The following is a 7,577-nucleotide window of genomic DNA, read 5'->3' as shown; positions in this document are numbered from 1 at the left end:
GCGTTCTAAGGTGTGACAGTTGAGACTCAAGCAAACGAGTGGTTAAATTGAACTCACATGTTTATGGATTACTCCTAAAACTGTGTCATGTATCTGTGTATCATTGACAGGAGAAGGAAGAGAGAATTTTTGTGATTTCCTCACAACTGTAGCAAAGTATAAATAACAAATAAAAAATGCAAACTTTTGTTTGATATTATTACAGTCATTTCCTCATTTACTGTTTTCAACCAAGCACACACATGACCTTTGCCCCAGTGTCAATCAAACACAGACACACCCCTTTATCCAGGTTTTAAATTACATCAAGAAACGTCTTTCCGTCCACCGTCAAATGCAGACTTGCCTACTTCGCTTCAGTCAGAAACAGAAAAGTAGCAACCGATTAATTTGTTTTTGATATTTGTCTGTTTATTATAATTAGAATTTTTTTTTTTTGCAAAAAGCACACAGCGCCTCAAACATTTAAGTCGATTATTGACTGACTTTCTCATGCTCACAAATGGGCTTCAAATTGTCTCATTAGTGTACACACACACACACACAAACACACACACACACACACACACATGAAAGCTGCCTCTCATGGTGATATTTTTGTGCCCTCGATTGTTTCTAATCATCTTTCTTAAGCAAGTGTATTTAAATCAGGGAAAAACAAAAAACAAAGTGTCACCGAGTGTTAGCTTTGAGTGTTAGCACTTGACAGCCCACTTGAAGTTTGAGGTAAGTATTTATTGCGAGGTCCTTGTTTGTTTATTTCTAATTTCAGTGTCCCTAATGAGCTGCCAAGTGACTCTAATGAATTAGAAAACGTCCTGCTCCAATCCTGAACTTCGGTGTCTTGTTTAATAAAGCCTGAATGTTCCGTGTTGTTGGCGTTGGAGCGCTCGTCCATCCGAATCAATACCACGCCGGATATTCCCGTTCCGGTGATTCAGAGCAAGGCCTCATCCGGAAAAAGCAGCGTGTCCGACACAAAATGGTCGTGTCGGCGCTCGGGTTGGCGTGACAGGTCGCCATGTCTGTCATTGCGAGGAAATGCTTTCATACGCCATTAGTGGCGCAGCGGTGATGTGGTGGAGGGACAGGGAGGGTGTGTGTGTGTGATCTGTGTGTGTGTGTATGTGTGTGTGTGTGTGTGTGTGTGTGTGTGTGTGTGTATGTGTGTGTGTGTGTGTCTAATGGCCCACAGGAAGGAGAAGCCATTAGCAAATTAGCCAGTTGCTCCTCATTAAGGTCGAGGCCTGCTGACAAATGTTGGCTGATGACCACAGAGGAAGTCGAGACGTGATGATGGCGGACGTGTTTGTGTTTGCATCTTTCATCACATGACATGTGAGGCCTAAAGTCTTTTAAACACACAGGAAAATATAATAATATAATCATTTGTTGCTCAAAGTTCAGCTGCATGGCTAAAGAGCGAAAGTGCAGCTTTTGATACCACTAGTGCTTTTGATACGTTTTTTTAAAGTTGACGTTTTGGTCAATACCAAAACATGCTGTTGATAAAAATCATATATTCTGGATTTTTCTTGATCAGTAGACACAGGCCTCTCTAACTAATAGTCGTATTCTTGATATTGATGGTAAAGCCACTCAAATTCCAGGATATAGTTGACTCATAAAAACATTCTGTCAGCCATGCCATTTACTATTGACCCAATATGATACCTGGTCTGGGTATTCGCCCATTCCTGGTAAAAAAAAAAAATTGGATGTCCCTGACAAAAGGGACAAGATCGTGTTTGAGTGACAGCCATTTGAAAGAGATTTGTGTACAGTATGTTTGATTGACAGCCATTAAAAGATGCCAGACAGATTGACAGCGCCTCATAAAGCGTGTTTGTAATTAATCGATTGACTGACTTTTTAAAGAGGGCGTGTCTGTGTTTGATTGACAGCCCACTAGTCGAGAAAATGTCTATTTTGATGGACATTAACATGAGATGAATGCATCTGATTGCCTTTTATGGTATGTTTCAGTATTTGATTAACATCCACTCAAAGAAGGTGTGTCTGTCTGATTGACAGGTCTGTTTTTGATTGACAGATTCTCTACTTTGTCTATGCTAATTGACAGTATTTTGGAAGTGGTTGATTTACGCTCACTTTTTGTTTGATTGACAGCTACCTGAAAGTGGGCATTTCACTGTTTGATTTACATTCTATCAAAAGGTACATAGCTATGTACATAAACTGTGGCATTTTTCCCGGAGAGACAGAAAATATTGAGAAATCACACTTGGCAACCCAAAATGGCCGCCGATCGTTTTACTTTTCTCTACACCGAGTAAGCAGAGTTAGTCCATCATAGACAAGGTCGTGCCTGACGCAATGTCAATCAGAATACCAGTTCTGAACCAGTGGGGCATATTAATGTCGAGACCATTTTTGACCTGACTTCCTCTTTAAAGAAATACATTTGACAATCACACTGAATTGCCGCCGTTTGATTGATTTCCACTTGAAGAGGGTGTGTCCAAGTTTGATTGACAACAAAAAGATGGTGACGATGTTGATGACTTGAAGATTATTTCCAGCGTTGAAGCTTTGCATTATGCATTTGATGTTCTTGGAGGCTAAATCTGCACTTTCTCCTCTCAAATGAAGGAAAAACAAGAAAGACAATCACAGAGGGGAACGAAGCGACGTGTGTCGAATGTTCTTGTACCCGCCACAGAAACGCACAAACCTTTTGACTCTCAAGTGAACCGTGCAGTGTTGGAAAAAAACACGGATGAGAAAGTCTCCGCTGCGACAGAGCGGCGTGATGACAGAGCTCGTAAAAACATGTGACACGTGTTTGGCGTGTGCTGTGGAAGTCGTTTAATTGAATCCGTGTGCTACTTTGCGGCTCCCTTGATTGCTGGGAGTTAATTGGTGTTGCTTAGTTGTCAGTAGAGAATAGAGGCTGACACGTGCACAGACACATGCAGTACACGCATACATGCCGGGATGTTTGGATAGATTGGGACCTTTGTTTTTGTCCTGAATACGTTCCAAAAGGTTTGAGTAAAAGTTACGTGCAAGGAAGTCAAAGCAATATTTCTTATACGAAATAATGCGAATCAAAATAATCTGTTCCAGATGGCCTGATTTTTTTTTTATTATTTTTTTTAATGCATCTCAATGTTGAATGTTAGGATGCCAAAATGTTTGGAATATCGGGACTATGAACTTCTGGAATGCAAAGCCCATAGGACCCAGCAAAGACTGACGAGAAAATGAGGAATGCCTGGACAAGACACAAATGGCTAAGGAAGACACAAGGGGCGGCGCTAAGGAGAACAGGTGGACACAATGATCCAACTAGACATACAAAGGAAACCAGGGGGGGTACGGACAAGAAAAAACAAAGCAGTGTTTTCAGAGCTTTGAGAAAATGTTGGAATCAGTTGGACAGTGTTGGATGCAAAGATATAATGCTGGTAGGATATTGTTGGTGTAAATGTTTTGATAATAGAATCTCGAATGATGGGTTATTAGTAGTTTGGAATGATCTGAAGTGAGGAAAATTAGGATGTCGGGTTTTTGAGGGCTAACATTGGCAGGTTCGAATACAATCCAACAATATCAGTGTCAGATTATGTTTTATTGTGTTGGAATGCTGAAATGACTGTTGTACTCTTGGAAGGTTTCTAAAAATCGAAGTATCGGAAAACGTGTATGCGTGTGACTTGGGAAGAATGTAAGAATGCCAGAATGTTTGAAGAACTGGTTGGAAAGTAAGAAAAAGTTGAACACGTTTGGACTCTTGTGAATGTGCACTGGAATGCTTAGCGATCCGGAACGAGATGTGAGCCTCTTAGTAGTTGTTTGACACACAATAATTCCGCTAACAAGACCACAAAGGTTGGGTCAGACTTGACATTCCTTGTTGCGGTTAGCGGGACAAGGCAGCGGCGGGTCCGTGACGTTTTCCGTCACGCTTTTCCGAGCCGAGTGGTTCCTCCCGCGGCGTCGTTTGTTTGTTTGTTTGTTTGCTAATTACCCACTTTTTTGACACCTGTGCCAACACGTCGGACACGCCGCTGCACACCGCCACATGCCCGACACGCACATAGTATGTGGCCCCTCGTGTGCAATTACCTCTTTAACTATTTACCTCACACCTACTGTGTGCAAAGTCGCAAGCACACACACAAACGCACACATCTCGGTACATTTGTGTGATTCTGTCCTGTGCCTTGCAGAGTCCAGTGTCATGCCAACAGAGGTGGCAAAATGATAATCTATAATATAGATTATCATAATTATATATTATATAGATTCTATATAATATATGATTATGATAATCTATACAATGTACTGTATTTTCTGCACTATAAGGCGCACTGGATTATAAGGCGCACCTTCAATGAATGGCCCATTTTAAAACTTTGTCCATATATAAGGCGCACCGGACTATAAGGCGCACCTTCAATGAATGGCCCATTCTAAAACTTTGTCCATATATAAGATATATACATTTGGGCCGCGGGACGGACTTTGGACACGCCTGCTGTAGTGGCTCAATATCGGTCCATATATAAGGCGCACCTGATTATAAGGCGCACTGTCGGCTTTTGAAAAAATTGGAGGTTTTTAGGTGCGCCTGATAGTGCGCAAAATACGGTATATAAAAAAAGTACGAAATATGCAGAAAGTACACATGTGTTTTCAATTACAAGTAATGAGTCATCTGAACATTCAGCACTGAGAAAATTCCACTTCAGCACAACAAGAAAGTATTTGTACTTCCAGCCAGCCGGCAACCGTTATACATGTCAGAATGGAGCGAGCGCATTACGTTAGACGTCCCGATGGCCCAGCGCGTGACGAGCGCATAAGGAACTTTGAGGGCAGCGATCCCTCAACGCTCCTCTGATGCTGATTGTCGCTGTCGGCGAGCGGCGTTCCCTCGACGAACCGCTTCCTCCTGCTGAAGAGCTCTCTTGGAGAAATTGAACGGCATTTAAAAAGCAAACTTGGCCATATATGTACTTGCACTATTGGATGAGTGGGACTTGTTGTGAATATGTTGAATTAGGATAGAATTTTTTGTTGCATATTCCGAAGATGGCATGTCAGCATATTGAAGTGACAAAGTACTGAAAATAACTAAATACCAACCTTGAAGGCAAATTTCCACACTCCAGGCTATCGGGATGTTTTGAATGATTTGGAGCAAACTTGCCCAGCTTTGCACTCAAACTTTGAACAACTTTTTGCAGAAGTTGACACCATCAATCAAGGATTGGGAATGAATTGAGGAACTGCGAGGCCACTTGCTTCCATCAAAATAAAATACTGTCAGGGGTGTGCAAATATTGTAAATCCAGGCATTCGTTTTCTTCACCGCTTATCTCGTTCAGGGTCACAGGAAGCTGAGGCCCATCTTGGCTGACACTCACCACCTGTCAATCATATACAGGACTGACATTTATCACATTAGCAGCTCAATGGCGCTGCTTATTGACTTTTCCCTGGGGGAAAAAAAAGTCAATTCATTGAATTGATTTGTCATAAAAGCTGTAATTTGTCAGGGTTTAAAATGTTAACATATCATATTACTGGATTTTTGCAATGCCAGAAGGAATAGAGTGGACAATTAAGAATGTTTTGACATTCTGGGGTGCAACAAAGAAGCATCACAAAAGCAGTAAGTGAATGAGTTAATTTGATTAAAAATTCGAAATCTTGTACCCTTTTAAAGCATCCCAACACTCTGAGCTTTTTTCCTGCTGAAGTCGACGCCATCAACCAGATTTTGTACGGACTTACTGCAGAGCTAAATATAAGTGGGGAAAAAAAGAGAGCGTGAGCGAGCGGCAGAGTGTCCACTGAGCACCGATAACCTCCGTAGCAGGATAGAAAGCTATTTTCCCGTAAAAAGAAAAGGTCCGTTTGACCAGGTCAGCGTCGCCAGGGGGTCCGGAGAGCAAGAGGATGGGAGATGAAGGGATGGCGCGTGAGATACATTTATATGGCCTGATTAAAAAAAGCGGCGGCCAGATGACGGACAGCGGCGTGTCGCCCGAGTGGAAGCGACGACTTCATATTCCCTAATTGACCCCGCTTAGGAACCGAGCGAGCACTCGCAAAGACACACTAATTGCTACCACTGATTGACTCCTGATAGAATTCCAGCTGTCACTGAAGGTCAGCTCTCGCACCTTCATCTCCCATCTTGTCATCATTCCACACTTCCCAGATAACACGAGCTCCCACCACATGGCTGTGTGTTTCGTCTCGGATCATTCAAAAAGGGTCCAGAATGTGGACGGGTTTTAATTAAGTGGTATCTTTGGAGATTTTGAGATGCAGTGACGTTTGGTATTTGAATTCAGGGTTGTTGGAATGTTGGTGAATCCAATCAAAGATGGACTATGTACATTGGGTTCCGGGTTGTACGTGTGCCAGTAGTTGGCAGGATAATTTCCGTTCCAACTATTGTGACTAGATCAGAACGCTCATTTGCAGAATGCTGGTGAGATCAGAAGCACGTTACGAAACTTGGTGCACGAAATTTAATGAAGTATTGGAATAAACATTGCGATCATTTTAAGTGTGTGGATGTTATGATTTTTAATGCCACAATATTTGAATGCCGACATATCAAACTTTGGGGATATTACAAAAAAAAACGATGAGTTGTAATGTCGTGGAGTCACTGATTAAAAATAATTGGGAGGTTGGTTATTTTGATATCCAGGATGTCAAGACGCCTATAATTAAGAGTTTGCACAAATATTGGAGTCGTCTCCCAGACAGAAATCATCACATATGATGTCATACTTAGTCAAACGGGAGAAATATAGAAAAGTCATTTACTTGTAGGAAGAGGACATCTTTAGCTACCTTGTCTTTCTTCTCCAGAAGACAAAGAAGAAGAGCTGATAACCTCCTGATCCCTTGTCACTTCTCAACAAGGTCACATAATCCTCCAGGTGAGAGACGGCACAAAAATACGGCGTGCGGAGGATTAACGTCTTAGCGGCTGAACAAGAAGACCACGACAAAGAACGGCAGTGGTGGCGGTCTGCCACGTAAACCGACGGGATTTACAGCGATGGATGCAGAAATACTATATGGACGGCCAATCCGCATTTATTGGTATTGTGCTGTTCCACTAATGACATGTGACTTTATTGTTGAGCCTTTTTTAGATGATTGCTTTTCTGTGACGTCACATAGAAGAGGAAAATGTGTAATGAATCAAGTTTTAAAAATGGATTTTTGTGATTGATTCATTTTGAAATCTGAAAATTGTTACTATAAACTAATATACTTTTTTTCAATATATTGCAGTGGTGATATAACAGTAGCTGCCTATCAAGGACTTTCAGTGGATGGATGAATGGATGGTGTGCCTAATTAAGTGTCTCGTCAGTACATTAGTGCCGCCTCTGGTCCATTAGTGCACCGGTGTCGCATTTAAAAGCGGTGGGTATGAGCTGCACCTTTGTTGAAAGCTGAGAGGAGAATCACAGAAGCAGAGAGTTTAACCTTTGAACCCTGGTGGGACACCCACGCCAACGCCGCCAACGCCGCCAACACGAGGGAAAACTGAGTCATCCAAACAAATGAGTTTG

At 42.0% G+C, this 7,577-nt stretch overlaps 1 long non-coding RNA gene across 1 annotated transcript; it reads left to right on the top strand.

Annotated features, from left to right (window-relative positions):
• Positions 1-3,363: 3,363 nt before the first annotated feature.
• On the top strand, positions 3,364-7,530 carry LOC148403773 (uncharacterized). The gene is made up of 3 exons (XR_015857400.1): positions 3,364-3,431; positions 6,862-7,098; positions 7,294-7,530. It is a non-coding gene; the product is annotated as an uncharacterized LOC148403773 (long non-coding RNA).
• Positions 7,531-7,577: the final 47 nt, after the last annotated feature.

Source organism: Syngnathus floridae, chromosome 1 (assembly GCF_059516105.1).
Source record: "Syngnathus floridae isolate MCC-2025c chromosome 1, RoL_Sflo_1.0, whole genome shotgun sequence".
Classification (NCBI taxonomy): Eukaryota; Metazoa; Chordata; class Actinopteri; order Syngnathiformes; family Syngnathidae; genus Syngnathus; species Syngnathus floridae.
This window is presented reverse-complemented; position numbering and strand designations above follow the sequence as displayed.